The following is a 19,578-nucleotide window of genomic DNA, read 5'->3' on the forward strand; positions in this document are numbered from 1 at the left end:
CGCTTAGTGAGAAAGAGTACTTATTTTTCTATTGAAGGAGTTGTGTATATTTATTGGCTTTGTGATCTAAAAAAAAAATCTCAAAATGAATGAGAGTGTCTTATACCTTTGACGTTGCTTTCTTTACTACATGCTCTTCACCGTAGGAATTATGGTAACATTACATGGGCAAGTTCATATGACTAAGCCCAGACCTCATCTACTGAACTGTTTACAACCTTTGTTGAGTTGTTTCTTAATGTATGCTGTGGTGGCTCCTTTCAAAAAAAGATTTGCACTTCACTGAGACTGTGAAACATTTCTTAAAAATTCACTTGACCTCATTAAAGTGAAAAGTCAAGGGACTTTATGTTTTTCCACTTAGAATATGTTATAGACTAACTGACATTAGACAGCATTCTTGACTGTACAGTTTTCCCCTGCTTTCCTTGGGAAAGAGAACTTTCCCTGGGAAACTGTGCTGGTGTGTAATTATTATTTACCACACTTTCTAGGAGAGATCTCAGAGAATTTTTTTAGTGTCTTCCCATCCATCTCCCAGGCCTCCATTCAGAATAGAGATCATTCTTCTCCTTTGAATAATGGAGATAGTGAAGAACCCATTAGTGAAGAAGTTTGCCCAGGGTGGAGTCAGGCACTGACCCTGGGGTTTCAGGCTACCAACCAGAGCTTACTGCCTTGGCCTGCAAGGCTTTCGGTGATGCTGAGCACGTGCTATTCTTTATGAGGGAGCTACTATTTCTACAACATCAAAAAGTGGCAGAGAAACAGAGAAATGCTCCAGAACTGAGGGAATTGGAGACTGGAGAACATTTTATTTTGCTAGAACTTCTCAAACTAGGTTTTTACACTCAACTGATGAATTATTGATAACTACATGTGAAACTAAAAAAACAAAAAACAAAAAAACAAAATAGTAGGCTTTTGTCACATCCAACACACACTGCAAGGTCCATTTTGGTGCCAAAATACTTAGAATAACTTTTAAAAGCATTTTTAAAAGAGGTTTTCCTTTGGATTTATGAGACCGTCTTGTTGGCAAGTATGTGTGGAATTTAAGTTCTATTTCCAATCTACAAAGATAATCTGTTAAGCCTATGTGGACCTCACCTTGGATACCATATCATATATTTAGCAATCCTATCTTTTATAGTTTCAACTAAAATATTAGTTATTTAAACTGAAAAGAAAGTACTAGAAAAGGGTGCCCAGGAATCCCAAAGCATAAGGATCAATGTAATGCATTTCTACATGCAGTCAGAGCACCTGGTTTTCAAGGCACCACATCCCATGTTTGGAAGAACATAAAGCACGATCTTTGCTTTTAAGGAGTTTAACTTTGAATGAGGAGAAAGAAACTCACAAAAAAGATAATAAAAGCTATCCTGAGTACAAAGTATTAGCAAAGTATAGAGGAGGAATGAATCTTTTATGGGAGATAAGAAAGGCTTTGTGGCTAAGACTGCCTTTGAACTACCAAGTGGTCGGTGATGTCACACAGGGAGAAGGAGGCCAGGGGTCCAACCTCAGGGATTCCAAAGGAAATATGAGCTAATTCAGGAAGCAGCCATTGGTCTGATGAGACGGAAGCAAGTTTTTCATGTTTGTAGCACCTTCCAGAAATGTTTATAAAGCGTTCAGCAGAGATACTCAGTCACACAGGTATAAGGACCTGTGTGGTCTTTTACATCTCCCACTTCAGCTGGCAGAGCCAGCTAATAGGCAGTAGAACCTGACACATGGCATGTCCAAAGGACAAAGCAGCTGGTTGCAGTTGAGAGTGTGGTGATCTAATGGGCCCCAGGGACACTAGTTGGTGTGTGGGCAATCAGCAGACGGTGGCCCACCCTGGATCTCCACACTGTGCCCCCGGATCTGTGTCTGGGTTTTAGGTCTAGAAATTGCCCTTTGCCTTTGCCTCTTTATCTTGGATTAGCTTGCTATTTTACCACAAGACACCTATCACTTTGTTCAAATTATTCACCATCCTTGATCAGCATGTTCCTTTCTAGTGTGGGTTTATTAATTGACTGTAGGGAACCTATCATCATGATGCCCGAGATCCTAATGTGTGCAATTAAGAGCATATGCCTCTGCCTAGGTATGCAAGACTTACCACCGGGTGCTGGGAAGACAAGACTGGAAATCTCTGTTTCCATTTTAATGTTAAAATAGGAAAGAAATGAAGTTTGCTAAGTTACAGTGGGCACAGGGGTGTGCACGTCAGAATCAGAATCACATTCACCTTCTCCAGGTGTGGCTGTGAGGCCAGAGGGACGATAGGCATGACCTCAGTCACTTGCTTTTACTGAGGCTTGCATTTATAATCTTATTATATTACATTATATTATCTTCTATTATCACATTTACACTAAACCAAACATCTGCAGGTATCTTAAAAAATCTCTGCAAAGTAATAAAATAAAAAAAATTCTGCAAAGAAATCATAAACTGAAGGTATTTCTAATAATGCAAACCCAAGTTAAAAACGTAAAAAATATGCGGCAATTACTTTTCCTCCAAGTCCTTCTCTCACATCATGAGGTTATAAAACATGACAGTATGTTCTAATCTAATAAAAAATTAGCCAAAAATATATAGTTACCAAGAAATATTTTTAGATAGGAATTTATAAGACTTGCTAAGGATAGTCAGGCTCTAAGACTATATTGTCCCTGGAGGTATTAGCCAATAACAGTAGTAAGTAAACGTAGTTTATAAATAAATATACACAAATTGAGATATATGATATGTAATATAAAGCTTTAGAGATAAAGCACAAGAACATCCTCTTGTCCGTATAGGCACCTAAGAAGGCTCAAAGCACCATCACGAGCGCTGCTCATCAGATGATAGCTGGCTGTTTGGCCCCAAAACAAAATATGACCCATATGCTTCTTTACATTATTTTTTATTTTGTTGTGCTCTAAGTTATGAAGGGGGTCCCTATCACCTTAGATACCACCTGCAAGAGGCACTTTATGTTGAACAAAATACACCCAATCAAGATATTGAACAAACTGAATGGAGAAACGGGCTCTTTGCCAAACATGACCCACCTACGCATTATGGAATTCCTCTCCTACTACGAGAACCAGTGACATGACCATGAAAACTAGCCCCATATACTTTTACTATGAGATACTTAGGGTGACATATCCATAAAGTAAATAAGGAGCTAGATGTGCTTTCCCATTTCCTACAGGTGTTGAAGCATGTTGGTTACAATTCAGTGGCTTGTTCTAAGTTGAGTTAGCACTAATTCTTAAATTAGACTCTTAAGGAGTCTTTTTTTCCCCTCCAGAATCCTTGAGAGGGGTCAATCTGCTTAGCATGGTAGACCCAAATATGTATTTTACATGCTATAAATAGTTAGGATTTTCTAATCTTGTTTTAGTATTTTTTTTCCTTTATAAACAAGGGCCCTGGGTAACTGATATACTACCCTGCCAGCTCCTGGGGCTTAATAAATCTTCTGATCATTTTAATAGTACTTGAAATCTACTGCCTTTGTAATGTGCCTTCCCACCCCCAGCCCAGTAGCAATGACTATAAAATAACACAAGTGAATATGGGAATTTGTCTGTGTTCCCAGGTTAGGAGTGCAAGTCATATTGCAAGATAAAGCTATCAAATGAGATAGTTCAAACGAGCTGACGATGGCTAGAGATCTGTCCTGCTCTTGAGCTTCTCACCTTTGATTTGGAGTGATTATTAAGCCAGATAAAAGAAAAGTCATACGGAAGAAGTGTGGAATACACCACTTCATAGCAGGGAACCGGAACACTTCGATCAATAATGACTAAGATGCTTGTCTTGAATTAGGTTCTCTCAGAGATCACCTAGGAATTCAATGCAAAATGGGTTTCATTGTTTCTTGTCAGGTGATATCAAGTACCTGATATGAATGCGTCAGTTTAGTTTACCAAACTCCCTAATTTACAGTGAGTAAATATATTCACTTGGAGAAGCTGCCTTATTACCCCTCTGCGATGGATGTCACTCTACAAAAGCTGTTGACTTCCGCCCAGTGCCTTACTGGTCTAGGTTTTGAAACACTGCCTTCCTCTGCATTTGCTGTTCAAGGTACCTGGAACTCTGTTTGGAAGGTCAGCTAGTGGGGTCTCTCTCCACATCCTACTAAGGATTTTCTTTTTTTCTTTTTAAAGATTTTATATATTTATTTATGAGAGACACAGAGACACAGGCAGAGGGAGAAGCAGGCTCCATGTGGGGAGCCCAATGTAGGCTTGATCCTAGGACTCCAGGATCACACCTTGAGCCAAAGGCGGATGCTCAACCACTGAGCCACCCAGGTGCCCCCTTATTAAGGATTTTCATCTATACTTTGGCTCTTCTCCAGGATGAAGCAAGTCCTAACTGAAACCCAGGAACTCAGAAACCAATGTAGAGACCAGAGCCCTGTGTCTGTGTCTGGTTGGGAAGCCTGAACCTCTTGGCATAAGGAGTACATTTCTTTTCAATTTCTGCATGTATCATGGCAGCAAGACCAGATAGGTCCCATCCAGCTTACCTGTTAGCCCTCCATCATATGGCACTGGGAGGAGGAAAGTGTGCCACCATAATGGAAAGAGGGTTATTTATGTGTAAGAGTGGCAGGAAGAAGGCTGAACCCAAGAGGCTAGACATTTTGGCAAGATTGTGGAATTGGTTTCTCTTTTGCCATTAATGGAATTAGAATTGGTTGCTAAATTCCTGCCATCAATAAGATCAGGGATGCAAGACACTACAATAGTATAAGACTAAAAAGAACAATCAAACACGCGTCATCCCAAATAGACGTGCTGACACTCAAAGTCGGTGTCAAGGGGCAGTTCTTAAAGTTAGGTGTCTAATGGCCTCCACTTACTTTCAACTGCCTTAGGATGTTCTGAAAAATTCATTTTTCTTTTTTCATAAGAGAATAGGGGATAGGGTTGGTGTGTGTGCATGCGCACGTGCATCCATGTGCATACATGTGTGCAAGCATATTGCGCTCATGAGTACATCCTTGCTTTTGCCTGTGAGTGTTTGTCATAAAACTTGAAAGAAAGTACAAGTTTTAGCTGAAATGAAAGCTTTTTATAGCAGAGTTATAAATCCCTTCAAGGAGTGATTTTCAGTTAAGAGCTGACAGCTCTCTTGTGAAGTGACCATGCCAGGCCTGCCATTCAAAGAAGATTGGAGACCAGTCTTGTTTGTCATCTGAAATGGAAGTGCTATGTTCTTGGGGAGGCCACGTGAGAAGGCAAGATGGAGTGTTCCTGCAATTTGCACTATCTTTGGATGAAACTAGAAGGAGGTGTTAGTATGATGTAATACATAATATTGAGCGTGAAGTGATTAAGCAGTTGTATACTGAGCTACTGTTTGGGACAGAGCGGAAACAGAAGTGCTGTTTATTGTTACACTGATCATGTCTGGCCACCATGTTTCTGCATAAGAAAGGATCCATTCGCAGTTATGACTCCAAGCAGTACATGACTACACCTGCGTGGTGTATTTTACAACCTTTTCCCATCCTGCAGTGAGAATTCCAAACCCAGAGAGAGAAATCAGACCCAGACCTCTCAAGCTGGAGGTGGAAGCCCATAGCACGGGAGAGGTAAGGCTAAAATTGACAAAGTTTAATGGATGCCAACAAAGGCATGCATAGAACTCCATCTAGAGACTCCTCTTTAAGCAAAAGATTAAGTCATCTGGTCTCTGAAACAAAAAAGGGACCTCCCAACACACCAGGCCCAGCAGTGTTGAGTAATAGAGGACACACAATGTCTACACCGAATAAGAACTCACCTTTCATCCTGCTTTTAGGCCCAGTTCCTTACTGTGAAGGAACTGGAGATTCACATCAGAAACCACTGTATCCCCATTAGAGTTCACTGGATATAATGATAAAATCTTGACCGGTGCGAAAGTTAGAATCCTAGAAAAATAGTGGGTTCGAAAGGAAAAAAAAAAAAAAACACTTAAAATGATTTTTTTAAATAAAAAAATGCATTGTCAAGAATATGTTGTCTTTTTCTTGCTGTAGCAACTATTTCATGAAATATCAAATATTTAAAAAGAACTTGTAGAATAAACAAGTCATGAACAATGTCAGCTAGAGGCAGCGACAGTTCCAGCAAAAAGGTTTGGATGTTGTTCTCCATCCATTATTAGGATTTCTTGCTGAAGAAGCTTCTTTAGGGATGGTGCAGACAAGCCTTTCAAGGTGATGTCACCATCACTTACTGCTATTGCTGGGCCTTCCCTGGGGTGAGGCATGAGGCCAATGTCAGACTTCTTTGGTCATTTTCAGTATAGCTAAAAATCTTCTTTTTAACTGGACATGTGATAGGATCTTGCTTAATTTTCATCTGTGGTCCTCCTAGCAATGTTTGACTTCCCTTAAAATTTAAAACAAGGGACACCTGGGTGGCTCAGCAGTTGAACGTCCACCTTTGGTTCAGGGCGTGATCCCGGGGTTCCGGGATTGAGTCCCACATTGGGCTTCCTGCGAGGAGCCTGCTTCTCCCTCTGCCTGTGTCCCTGCTTCTCTCTCATGAATAAATAAATAAAATCTTTAAAAAAAATTAAAACAAACAACAACAACAACAAAAACCACTGGGAAAACATAGACATTTAGAGAGCGAAATCTCAGACATGATTACATTCCTATTTATGAAAAGGATTCATTTCATCCCCACTTTATTCCTTTCTAGGGATTATTTATTCTAGGGACAGAATAAATCTAGGGATTTTAACGTATAGTTTATATATGTATAATTTGCAGTAGCTTTTATGTATACATCTTGAGAAGATTGAGAAATAGCTACAATTCTCATTACGGAGTTTAGAGTCTCAGTTTTATCCTATACAAATATTTAAATCAGCGGACTTTCACTGGTGTGAAGCCAAGAACCTATGGTAAGGAGTGGGCACAACCAAAATAAGCGGCATCCTTTGCAACCCTCTGCTTAGGGGGGCTGATTTCTGTCTGGATCTGCATTGTGTTCAGCGCCTCCACCAGATGGCACACCCAGCGGGGCCAGCACCCCTTCACCCTGACACGCTCCAGTAGGAGAGAGAGCCTTGCAGCAGATGAGGAAAAAAGGAGGACAGTGTCCCCTCTGAACCAAACAGGGAACAATCAGAAGAGGTTGGGGTGCACCATTTTGGAGATAGGGCTTGATTGGGGTGCCTCAAATCTAGGACCGGAAAGGGAAGCAACGTGTTATGTCCTGGGATTTCGGGTTATTTCCCTTTCGGGTCCGAGAGCAAAGTGGCTTCTGCTCTCGCCACGTCTCCTTTTGCTACCTCCTGCTTCATCGATTTCACAGACTTACACTTTTGTGGAATTAAAAGCAACCTCAAGGCTCTTGTTGGATAAATCACTATTCACTGTTCGAGCCTGTCCGGCAAATGCTCAGAGTGGCCTGCACCATCCGGTGTCCTTTTGTCTCCTTCCCCCAATCTTCTCTGCGCCAAGGAATCTTCAGTCTGCAATCAATCAGGGAAGTTGTTATTCAGACCCAGACCTTGGGTCCCTTTGCCGTGTCTCTGTTAGCATGTAGCCATGTGGAACCCAGAAAGCTGTTGAAAGAAAAGACCACCACCGTCATCCCTATCACATGTATGTTCATGTATGTTCGCACACGCCTGAGTTTCTGCCTCAGTCAATGAGTTCCTCATCTTTTCATTAAAGGCTGTATCTACTGCCCCTTGCCCCCAGGTGGTCTCTGCAGTGTTTCCCTACAAATACCTTGGACTCAGCTTCCCTCGACCAAAGCTCCTTCTCAGGCATTGGCCAAAAGGTGAGCTGGAACTACCTGGGGGTACCGGCCATGTGTTCAGCACATGTAGAGGCTGCAAAAAGCATTTCCTCTGTGCATTTCCTTTACATTAACGCACTTCAAAATCTAATAATATTTCATTTAGAGGAAGAAGTAAGTTGTTCTCTCTCAATGAGGCAGATCATTACTTTTCCATTGCCTAACAGGGGTACGTGTGCTGCCCTTCCTAACTCAGAGGCTGCACACACACCAATTGGTGAGCTGCAGTGGGAGTTGTTTTTCTAATAAACAGCACATGATGTTGTGCTGATCCGGGCATGGTGTGTCATCCAGAACCCCAGTGACCAATAACATGTATTTGGAAAGTTGCTGGCTGGTTCGGAAATACAGTTTGTAATAATTTCTTTCCCCCTGTGAAGCTCAATTATTTATTTCAGTCAAATTCCTGGGCATTTCATGTTTAGACTCTTTATGAAGGAGAGCAAAATCGTGTGGTGAAGCGCTTGGGCTTTGGCGTCAGAGAGATCTGGAGTAGAGGCCAGGCTCTGCAATGAGCAGCCGAGCAGCTTTCTGCCCCTCTATATTCTGAGTCCCCATTTCCTCCTCTGAAAGGGGGAGCAGTAGTCAGACGGCCTGACAGAGCCATTTGCATTGTAGAGTGTCAGCTTGAGTGGTGCAGATGACATCGGATCTATGACGCCTGGCACCCAGCTGGAACTGAGACTGTATTCAGTTAGTTTAATCTTAGGGCATGGAGGCCAGACACCATCCACAGAGTGCACAGAAATAGTCACTTTGCAGATATTATTATAACCTCTTAGGAGAATATTCAGTCTCTACTCCCGGACTTCTATGGCACCACATACCCTGTGGTTGCCCCCTGGCCTCTCAGTGTCACATCTTTTTCTCCTAGTCCTTAAATGTCATCCTTGACACTGTCTTCTCCTGATTCCCCTAAGCCAGGTCATCATTAAGCCCTACGGATCTGTGCTCTGAAATGCACCCATGTCTGTCCTGATGCGAGGCCGCTGTGAGCACCCACAGAGGCCCCGTGCCTCTCACCCAGGCTCCTGCACTAGCCTTCCTGCTGGTCTTTCATACATGTGGCCTTCCCCTCAGTTCACCTTCCATGGGATAGTGAGGGCTTAAAAATGCAATTTTTTTTCCTTAAGGTTTTACTTATTTATTCATGAGAGACACACAGACAGAGGCAAGACACAAGCAGAGGGAAAAGCAGGATCCTTGCAGGGAGGCCAATGTGGGACTCGATCCTGGGACCCCAGGATCACGCCCTGAGCCAAAGGCAGATGCTCAACCACTGAGCCATCCAGATGCCCTCAAAATGCAATTTCAATACATTCTCCTCAGCCAAACCTCTACTGAAAACCCTTCCTTGGCCTTGGTGTGAGACCAAGATTGGTAGCCCAATCCTCCCAATCCCCCTGTGAGGTCCAGCTCTGCTGCCTGTCTGGCTTTGGCTTGGATCACTCTCCCTTTGCCCTCAACCATGCTTGCCTCCTGCTCCCAGCAACCAGGAAGCCTTGACCAAGCAACGGTTTCTTTTCTCTTCCTGAATCTACTTTTATATTTATAACCAGAGGAGAATTCAAAACTTCCTTTTTTCTTCCTGAGGGCAAGGAGAGTTTGGTGGGTTTGCATTTTCCACAGACTTTTGGAGCATCTCAGATGAAATGTCAAAAACAAACCCAACGTATTATTATGATTTGAAAGAGGCCCAAACATGTTGGTATTTCTAGTAGGACTGAAATGATTAAACCAGCAGCCATTCCCTTAGCATGTGTGAACTTCAATTTCTAGACCAGGGTCTTGCTAGAAAAGTGCTGACATTTGAAATGTTATATAGCAGAAAAAGGTAGTGGAATGTTTTATAACCTCAAAAAATATTGGGTTTAGGGGTCAGTCCCGTGTGTTGTGGCAGGTTACTCAGGTGGCTGTGAAATATCCAAAGGTGAATAACATCAACCTAAGTGACTCACCAGGAGGCCAGGAGCTTCAATCTCCCCCCTAAAAGTGAGGATTCCCAAGTCTAGAGCAGGAAGCTGTACTATGTAATTTCTAGGTGACACCCCAACAGAGCCCTCTTCCTCTATCCCTGCTGCGGTTCCAACGCCTCCACTTTATTTTTGCTCGCTGCTGGTAAGAGCCCAGGGGTTACGACAGAGGGCACCAGTGGCTTTCAGGAGAGCCTGGGCTGGAGACAGAACAGCTGACAGAGGGCACCCAGCCACTCACAAAAGTCTCTGTATTTGATTGCCACCCAGGATGGGACTTCCCAGTTCTTCTGATGCTTCTAGGTATCTTCTGGAATATGTGGCCAATACTACAGTTGTCAGCAGGTAGGGTTGGTGGGGACATGGCTGGAGGTGGTTGGCATGTGTTATATGGGGGCTGAGTGCCCATGAATTCCTTCTCTATCCGCTTCTAAACTCCACCAGCAAGGGTGAAAGCTGTTGGAATTGTTACTGCTTTTGGTTTTGGTCAATGTATTTCAACCATTGACAGGTCAGGCTTCAAGGTGAGCATTTCTACCAATACCAGTATCCATTGGCCATCTATAATGGTGGAAGTTTTATGACAATTTTTGAAGGTTAGAGGAGGTCTTCCCAGTTCTTTTGGATCGGGTTAGCCCCCTCTGTCCTGCCCTTCGTAGCACTTGCTGTCTCTCTGTTCTCAAAACGTATCCCATCTGTAATAGTTGGTTTAGCATCCTTATTCTCTGCCACGCTGGATGTGCCTGGCATGCACATGGGCCCCACCCATTTTATTCGCTGTTATTTCCTTATATGTTAGACCCATAGAAATATATATAAAAGTATAGATTTAATATATGTTATATATGTTTAATATATATATATATATTTAAAGAAGAGATGAATAAATGTAAGCCCAAACCAGGGCATATCCTGTTAAGTGAGATGTCCCACAATATAAGTATGGGATCTAAAATGATGAGATTTACTGCTCTAACTAGAGCACCTTAGAACCTCCTTATAATGAGGTAATAATAATTTGTAATATTATATAATAATAATAATAATTTAATATATAATAATATATAATAATAATAATAATAATTTGTAACAATAAAAAAGCCTCTAGCATGTAGGTAATGCTCACAGAGTGCTGCGTAATGTTCCAGCACTATCTACATCCAGTCATATCCTCCTCACAGCCCCAGAGGTAGGTACGGTTATCCCCAGTTTACAGGTAAGGAAACTGAGCCTCAGAGTAGCTAGAGGCTGGTTCAGGGGTGTGGGCCCCAGCTCTGTTCTCCCCAACCCCGCTGCTGTGGAGAACTGAAAGTCAGGGCGATGATACACCAGTGCACAGGGCTGTTGTGAGGCCTGCTCTGTCCAGGGCCCTGGGGGCTGCCCAAAGCCCGTTGGATAGGGATTCCATCCCAGCCCTGAAGAAATTACCAGGAATCATTTAAAAAGCTAAATAAAAACACAAGGCGCTAAGATCCCTGTGCTGACGGGATGACTAATTGCTAGATGAACTGTGCTCGTGCAAATGCCCTGGTGCGGAGGAAGGTGGGAGGGCCAGCGAGGCCGGGAGTGGCCGGGGAGGTTTCCAGGGAAAGTAGCTGACCTTGAACTTGGCCCAGGGTGATGGGTGCAACGTGGATGGGTTGGCAGGCATCTGAGAGTCACAGAGATGACATGAGCAAATACACCACACGAGAAGGTTTTTTTTAATCCAGATTCAAATTAATGAACAAAGTACTGTCTGGAAGCCCAGATTTTTCTCCACCTCTGAGAAACATGTGGGACTTTTGGTCAAATCAGTAGCTCTTTTGCTCCACGTGGGTGTCTCCAGCCATAATAGGAAAGTAGGGCTGGCCATTTTCTTCCCTAGGAGAGCTGTCCACAGGGCTACAGCTTTCAGGGCCTCTCTAAAGCAGGTACGCAAACCCAAACTGTAATTGTCGCTGTTGTTTTTGCTGTTGGTTTTTTATTATCCTTATTGAAACGCTGCCCCTCGGGAAGACTAACTTTCAGTGCAGCGGCCGCCTGCTCAAACAGTTGACTGTCTGCCTCGTGACCCACCTGACCAGAAAAGGCGGGGAGAGCCCTAGCCCCAGCAGATCCTTCCTCCAGCAATCCCTGCTGTTCCGGAAGGTTCTTGCAGCCGGAGCCTGCTCCCCATCTCCAGCTGACCAGGGTCTGGCCCTTCAATAGTTTTGTTTTTGTTTTTCTCTCCAGCATGTACAGTTTTTTTTTTTAAAAGAAAAACTAAATTGATATTTAAATATCAGAAAACATCAGGTAAGAGTCTATCTAGAATTCTAGCTCCCCTTCCACAGGAGATCTGATGACAACGGGCCCATGTTTTGGTACCTGTCACAGTGAGAATCAACGGGTTCACCGAAGGAATGCTCATGCTTTGACCAGCTCCACGTGACCCTTGTCACCATGGGTGTCGGGATCTCTTGTCTACCTCTCTCTGTTTTCCATCCAGGTCATTGGGCGGACCTAGGGCGAGCTGCCTGTGGGGCCAGAGGAGGTGACGAGGGGCCAGGGCTGGGTCAAACCAAATGGGGGTGGCAGTGCTGGAGACCGAGTCAAGGAGAAAAGAAGGGGTCTGAAGTCACAGCGTGGGGCCCAAGGCCAGAACCAGGGTGTTGGGTCCTAGGCACCTCTGGCTGGTGAACAGGAGCAGAGAGCACCCGTTCTGGAGCAGATCCCACAAGCCCCGAGTGTCTACCGGGGCATTTAATGTGTCTGCCCTTTAATGACATGGTTTATGTTGATTAGATAGTTCCTGCTTACACATTATAAACACTGGGAAATTGCATACAGATGTGACCCTGCACACGTATGACCCCACACCCATACCCAAGCCCACCGCCAGCAGTTCTGATTTAAGGGCTGGGCTGGGCGTGGGCTGTTCACAGCCTTGAAAGCTCCCAGGCGCTTCCAGTAGGCAGTGTGCAGCCAGGGTAACAATGAGCAGCCTAGGTGAGCTGACCTTTGTGATACTCTTTTTCCACTGAGTGATCTCCCTCTGACCCCCTAAGTTGATCATCCTCTAAACAACTCAGTTCCTTTTGCATAAAAACCCTTTATTTTGTGGCCCCTCCCTTCCTCTTTCGGTTCCGTAGGATAGTGTCTGGGTGGGTGAAGGTGGCCTGCTGTGCCTCGTGGCTGGCTAGTTTCTCTTTGGCTCCTCCGGATGATGCCATTTGTTCTCCTGGTCACTTGCAGTTCAAGCTGGTCCCAGGTGGAACATGAGTTGGCCCCCGTTAATGCATGAGTGCCACGAACACCTCAGGACTAGTGCCACATCCTCCAGGTGTCCTCCTCTGGGTCAGGCAATCAATGCACAGGGCTCTGGGCTGCCTCCATCTCGGGGACCCCACAGCTGTCCCACTGGCCTCAGGGGGCCACCCTCAGGGCCTGTGCCCACCTGACCTTACTGTGAGAAATTGAGCGTACTCACCAAAGTGTAATCAGGCATGGTATGTTGGATCGTCACACTGGGTAGGTGCAGAGGCAGTCTCGAGACAACCTCTTCTAAGTTCTAATAAAATTGAAACAAGTACACCTTGAACTCAGTTTCCCCACAATCTAAACAACTTCCCTCTGGTTTCCCAGCTCCTGCTTCTCCTGCCTATTGTTCCGTTTCTTCTCCCAGAATATCTGTGTCTGTCAGGGGCAAACTCACGTGTCCTCCCCCCCCATGTCTGTCTGGGAGTCCCCTCTCCGTTCCTGCGTCCAGCTTCACCAAGACTTAGCCAATGGGAATCTCACACGTAAGGACGAATTCGTCTTGTTGTCCTATTACAAATTCATTTTCGCTAATTTTTCTTCTTTTTTTCCAATATTCTTGGCTGCTCTTACCCTCTCACTCTTTTGGATGAAAGATCAAAAGGATTTATGAACCCAGAGCACAGTTTCTTCTATTAGATCTGGAACATTTTGTAGGCGAAGTGGTCCCCTAGAGTGTCCTAACTCTGTAAGACAAATTCCCCTGTGGCAGTATCGGGGGCCCTCGTAAGAGTTCCTCAAAGGTTGTAGCAAGTATAACAGGACTTGATATTTGAATCAGAACCCAAGGACATGATGTTGATGGGATATCAATATCCCAGATATGCTGACTCTCCCTCTGGGCGGAAGGAATCTCCTTCATCTGCTGAAAGTTAGTTAGTGGCCATAAGATTTGCTTCAGCCAATGGGACGTGAGGGCCGACTCTGGCCAGCCCATTAGGGCCAGTGTGAGCTTCCCCGTGACCTTGGTATCCTGTGCCAGTACATGGGGCAATGTTCCAGGTAGTGGCTGCTTCCTCAGCTGGAGTCGTGGATTGAGAACATCTGTAGTGGAACCCCCACACGATCATTAGTAGGTGAATGAGAGAAAAAATCTCCCTTGTTTTAAGCCTCTGTGATTTGGGGTAGCTAACTGTTACCCCTCATAACCGTCCCAAGTGAAGTGAAGAATCTGTGTTTGTGCATAGGCAGCCAGGATGCAGACCACACCTCCCACCCAACTCCAGCACGTTTTCTTTGCTCTCTCTCCCTCCCTTTTAATCATTTTCTTTTTGTTGAGTCATGGATTCATCCTTCTAGAAAGCTGACTGTAAGTCTAAAACTGCTCTTATCTGTGAAGAAATGGTCTCCAACGAGGATGGGGAGGAAATGAACAACTTCAAGAGTCCAAAGAGCATGAAGTTGGTGGGCTGTGCACTCCAGCTTGCTGTCTGCCATCACGCTTGCCAACAAATGTGGAGCGAGGGGTGCTCTGGGCGCGGACACACTTTTCTTTGAGCAGTACCTCTTGGCGTCCTGCCCCTGCCTCCCTGCTTCTCACTCTACCCTCTCCCTTCCGAGATCCCCACGGAACAGTGCAGAGGAGATCTGAGGGAAGCTAATCCCTCATTTTTGGGATATGGAATTTAGAGCTAGTGGGTCCTGAGCAACCAGCCTTCTGTCGCTTCTCATTTGGGCCTCACATAGCTTTTCCAGCCAAGAGGCACATGGGCATTTCTAAGCTGCTGCTCCCCCATCACGCAGCCTGTGATTTCTTCACCAAAGTATCAAAGCAAAGCTACTCATCTTTCTAGTTAAAAAAGTCCCTAACAGCCCCTAACAGTTATAGCATCTAACTGCCTTTAATTAGCCCAGATTACTAACTTCTTCCTCCAGGGTCCACCCATCTATCTGCCTCTGTCCCTAGAAAGAGGATGCCTGCTACCTTGGCCCACTTCTCTTGTTTTTGATGGATTTAGCTTTTTGCCACCTTATTTAGTCCGAACTTATTCAAAAGAGGACCCAGGGAGGATCAGGGAACTATCTTATAGCTCCAGATAAGAAATAAAATACCTGAGAGGTTAAACCAGGTAGCCCCGGACCAGAACAAAAGCGTGATACCTTGAAATCTTTCCCTCCTGCTAACGGTCAGGCTAAAAACTGATTTTAGGTTGTTAACGTTTCACGGAGTCCACAAGGTTAAACCATATTAGTTCAGAAAGAGAACAACGGTTTCTTAGAGTGAGGCAAACAACTTCCTCCCTAGAGCCGACCAAGACTCTTCCTACAAAGGAGACCATATGAACTAATAACAGAATCCTCTCTGTAACACGTGACAGATTTCACAGAGCTGTCACTTATCATTTCCCTTGGTATATGATGATGACATCGTGTTGGATTTCCCTTGACAAAACAATCCATGGGTGGTGGGGCAGAACTGAGTAGTGGAATTAGGCTACCCTGGAAGTCCACGCACTAATCAGCTGGCTGATCCAAGGACAGGTTTCAAACTCTCTACAAGGAGAAGACCAGCCCTCCATGAACTGCTGCATATCTGGTTAACCTTTCAAAAGGCGTAGGGCAGTAGTGAGCGAGTGAGGATCTCCTTAACCAAAAAGAGGGCCGACATTCCACGTGGCTAGGTAAGTGCAGAGCTGTATACTCTTTAAGTGCCATTGGCCAGTCTGCTTCATGCAAATATGATGAAATAATGTCACAGGCCAATACACAAAGAGGCCTAAATGGCCAAAAAATAAGTAAAGGTGCTGTTACTGCTGGTGGCCACATAAATTAGCACTACGTTGTCGGTAGGCATAGAAGTGACAGAGAATACATGTATACCCTTGGATCCAGCAATTCTATTCCGAGACTGCCTCCTGGGGAATTATTTCAGAATGTGTGCAAATATTCATGTATATTTGTCCTATCACTGCATACGTTAATGAGATAGGAAAGAAAACATTCTAAATGTCCAACTCTAAACTGTGCTTCCTGCATGTCACAGAATATTATTCTGCTATTTAAAATGATGTCCCTGGTGAATTTTTATGGGCACGATCAGTGTACATGACACAAAGATAAATTATTTATAAAGTGGTTTGCTAAAGAGTATGAGGTGTGGTCTCTTTTTTATGAAAAATGGCACTGATGTGCTCTGTGCATGTGTAATAGGTATTTTCAATATGAAACATTTTTTTTTCCTCTCCACATATTTCTTTCTGCTAAGTCCTTTGGGTTCCCATTTCCTTTCCCCTTAAAAATAGATGATTCCATACGTTTCTAGCCACTTTGAGTTATTACAAGTACTCTCTGGTTTAAATTTTCAATCTCAAACCCAGGCCTGATGTCATCACGCAGGAAGGAAAGCCTGCTCTACTCCTCTCAGGGAAACGTCTCTCCTTCAGGATCTGGCCGTGGGCAGCACTCTTCTTGTCTCTGCTGCTTTGGTTAACACCAGCTGGCAGCACCGCCCTCTGCGAGGTGGCCATCCAAATGCAGACTCTTCCAAAGCTTCCAAAAGAGCCTCATGAAGCCTCCCAGCTTTACACTTCCTGCCGTACTGGATCGTGTGTCCACTCTGCTGGTTTCTGCCACACACAATCACATGCATTTTCATCCCAGATCCTCTCTCTAAAGTGGGCAGCAGGGGGATTCCTGGGTGGCGCAGTGGTTTAGCGCCTGCCTTTGGCCCAGGGCGTGATCCTGGAGACTCGGGATCGAATCCCACGTCAGGCTCCCAGTGCATGGAGCCTGCTTCTCCCTCTGCCTGTGTCTCTGCCTCTCTGTGTGTGTGTGTGTGTGTGACTATCATAAATAAATAAAAATTAAAAAAAATAAAGTGGGCAGCAGGGCAAGGTGGGCTGGACCCAGGTACCTTGTGTGCCTTCCACTTGACCATGCAGGAGACATATACCTCCAGGACATGCCAAACTGCACTGCTTCATTGACACTGCCTCTTGCCACCCTGCCCTCTCTCTTGTGGTCATTTCCTTTGCTAATCGCAGTCATTCAAGCAAGTCCACCGCCAAGGTAGACATCCAACTGGAGAATGTTTGCCAATTGCCCCTCATTGCAAGTACCACTGACCTGCTGTGGTGATTCCTTTGGCTCTGCCCTTACTTGTCTGAAGAGGGAAGAGCAGAGACATCTTTATTAGAAGAAAAGATGAAAAAAATCATTCTTACCTTAAATCTTTCTTTTTAGAAATTTTTATTTACTTATTTGAGGGGAGGAGAGAGAGAGAGTGAGCACATTCAAGCCAGGCAAAGGGAGAGAGGAGAAGTAGACTCCCCACCGAGCAGAGAGCCCAACATGGGGCTTGATCTCAGGGATCATGATCTGAACCAAAGGCAGATGCTTAACTGACTGAACCACCCAGGCGCACCTTTTAACCTTAAATCTTACCTACTCTACAAGGCCAATGACTTCAACAATTCCCCCTTGTTCTTCTTACACAAACTTTAAAGGAAGGGGTATTGGGATGTTGGCTGGCCATGGAGGGACTGATTTTGTCATTCCTTACTAAGCCCTGGGATAACATGTCTAGCTCCATGGCTGGCTCTTTATCTCATGGAAGATAGTGGAAAATAGTTTGATAATTCTCAAAAGGATAATTATAGAATTACTATATAGCCCAATAATTCTACTTCTGGTATATATACAAAAGAATCAAAAGCGGGTAGTCAAACAAAAACTTGTACACAAATGTTCATGGCAGGACAATGTGCAATAGCTAAAAGGTAGAAGCAAACCAAATGTCCATCAACAGATGCACAGATAAATGAAATGCCTTATAGCTATACACTGGAAGGTTATCCAACCCTAAAAAGGAATAAGTGCTTATACATGCTGCAACAAGAATGAACCTTGAAGACACCATGCTCAGTGAAGGAGACCAGACACAAAAAGCCACACATTATATGATTCCATTTACATGAGCCATCCAGAATAGACAAGTCCAAACAGACAGTTCACGGAATGGGGGTCACTGGAGGCTGGGAGGAAGGAAGACTGGGGAGTCACTGCTTAATGGGTATGAGGCTTCCTTTTGGGATGATGAAAATAGTCTGGTAATGTGACTATGGTTGCATAACTTTGTGAATGTACTGATTGCCACTGAATTATGCACTCCAATATAATTGAAATGATGGATTTCAATATCGTGTATTTTACCACGATTCAAAAGAACAGCGAGCCAAATGCTATGGTGAGACAATTACACATATTTTCCACGCCTGTTATCAGATGAAGGAATTTCCTGAGTTGTGGTCCTGGCCTCTGAGTCTTGGTTCAGTCGCTTCCTCCTTCTCCCTTTGGGATTGAACCACCCTAAGGGAGATGTTCATCAGGGTAGGCTCCCATGGTGGAGACCTGCACCTGCCTGGTATCCCCCGTGATTGGCTGAGTTCAGGGAAAAAGTCTTAGCAAGACACCACTTCTCCGTATCTCACTCATGTCAACCAGACTAATTTATAAATAAGAAATCCACCATTTGGTCTCTTATGCTTCTTCATCTATCTCTCTGGATATGAAATTTTAAGATTAAGTTGGGTGGAGAGGAAAACCTCCCTCCAAATTCCTTCCCTCCGCCAAAATTCCAAGTTCCAAACCATTGTGCATGGCCACCATTAGCCTCTAAACCTCTAAATTACATGTAAGCAAACACTCACCTTGACTGTTTGAAAAAAAAAAATTCAAGCCAGAAAAATATCAAAGAACATCTATTCTTGAGCAATGAAACTTTTGGATGTGGCCTCCAAGCTAAACTTGTAAATTGTGCTTCGTGTAATCAAATAGGTTAGATGACTCCGTGTGATTTATTAATTATAAGCTAGCTAAAATTAGAGAAACATTAAAAAAAAAAAACATTTCAGCTTCTCGCTTATTGCCTGTGTTTCTTCATTCCTCTCTCCACTTTCTCCTCTACTGCGTGTCACCCTTATTTGGAGAGTATGACTTACAGGAGGTAGTAAAGGACCGTGAAAGCAAAACACCATTTAGAATTGAAAGTAAATGTTCAGTAAATCAATAAGTATGGTATCACCATGCTTTTAAAATTTAAAAACTTATCAGAATCACCCAAAGTATTTCAAAGCAAAAACAAAAACCCCACAACATTTTTACAGAACTGGGTGTTTTAAAAATTCTTAGTTGCACACCGAAGAGGATACAGAAAAGTTGGAAAGAAGCCATATGACGAATGTGAAGAAGGCTTGAGGGCTTGAAAAGATGGAAAGATAACAAGGTTTTAAAGGAAGAGTCAGATCAGCCATAAAATAAATGTATTTTAAATGTTTAAAGGCCTTTTACTGAGGAAATAATGTGTCAAGGTCTTCGTCTCTTTGGTCATCAGACTTAAATTTTCTTCTAGAAAAGGAATGGCTTCCCAACACATTAATATAAGAGGGAATCCTCAACAGAGGCTGGAAAGTTCAAACATAGATGGTGGTTGCTAGAGGAACACTCTCACTCTGATGGCTTGGTGCAGACCTGGAGAAGGCACGCGTGAAGAGATGGCTTGTGTGCCTTTCTGT

General features: G+C 43.9%; 1 long non-coding RNA gene across 3 annotated transcripts in view; it reads right to left on the reverse strand.

Moving 5' to 3' along the window:
* The window catches only part of LOC112661380 (uncharacterized), a 111,938-nt gene that overhangs the window by 33,132 nt on the left and 59,228 nt on the right, over positions 1 to 19,578 (reverse strand). For 2 of the 3 annotated variants that reach the window (XR_007403467.1, XR_007403468.1), the window contains exons 2-3: positions 7,329 to 7,575; positions 5,797 to 5,926 (exon numbers count right to left, since the gene is read on the reverse strand). This is a non-coding gene — a long non-coding RNA (uncharacterized LOC112661380). Of the gene's footprint in view, positions 1 to 3,021; positions 3,843 to 5,796; positions 5,927 to 7,328; positions 7,576 to 19,578 lie in introns of those variants that run through there. The other variant, XR_003137630.3, reaches the window with a different exon arrangement.

This window comes from Canis lupus, chromosome 18 (genome assembly GCF_003254725.2).
Source record: "Canis lupus dingo isolate Sandy chromosome 18, ASM325472v2, whole genome shotgun sequence".
Classification (NCBI taxonomy): Eukaryota; Metazoa; Chordata; class Mammalia; order Carnivora; family Canidae; genus Canis; species Canis lupus.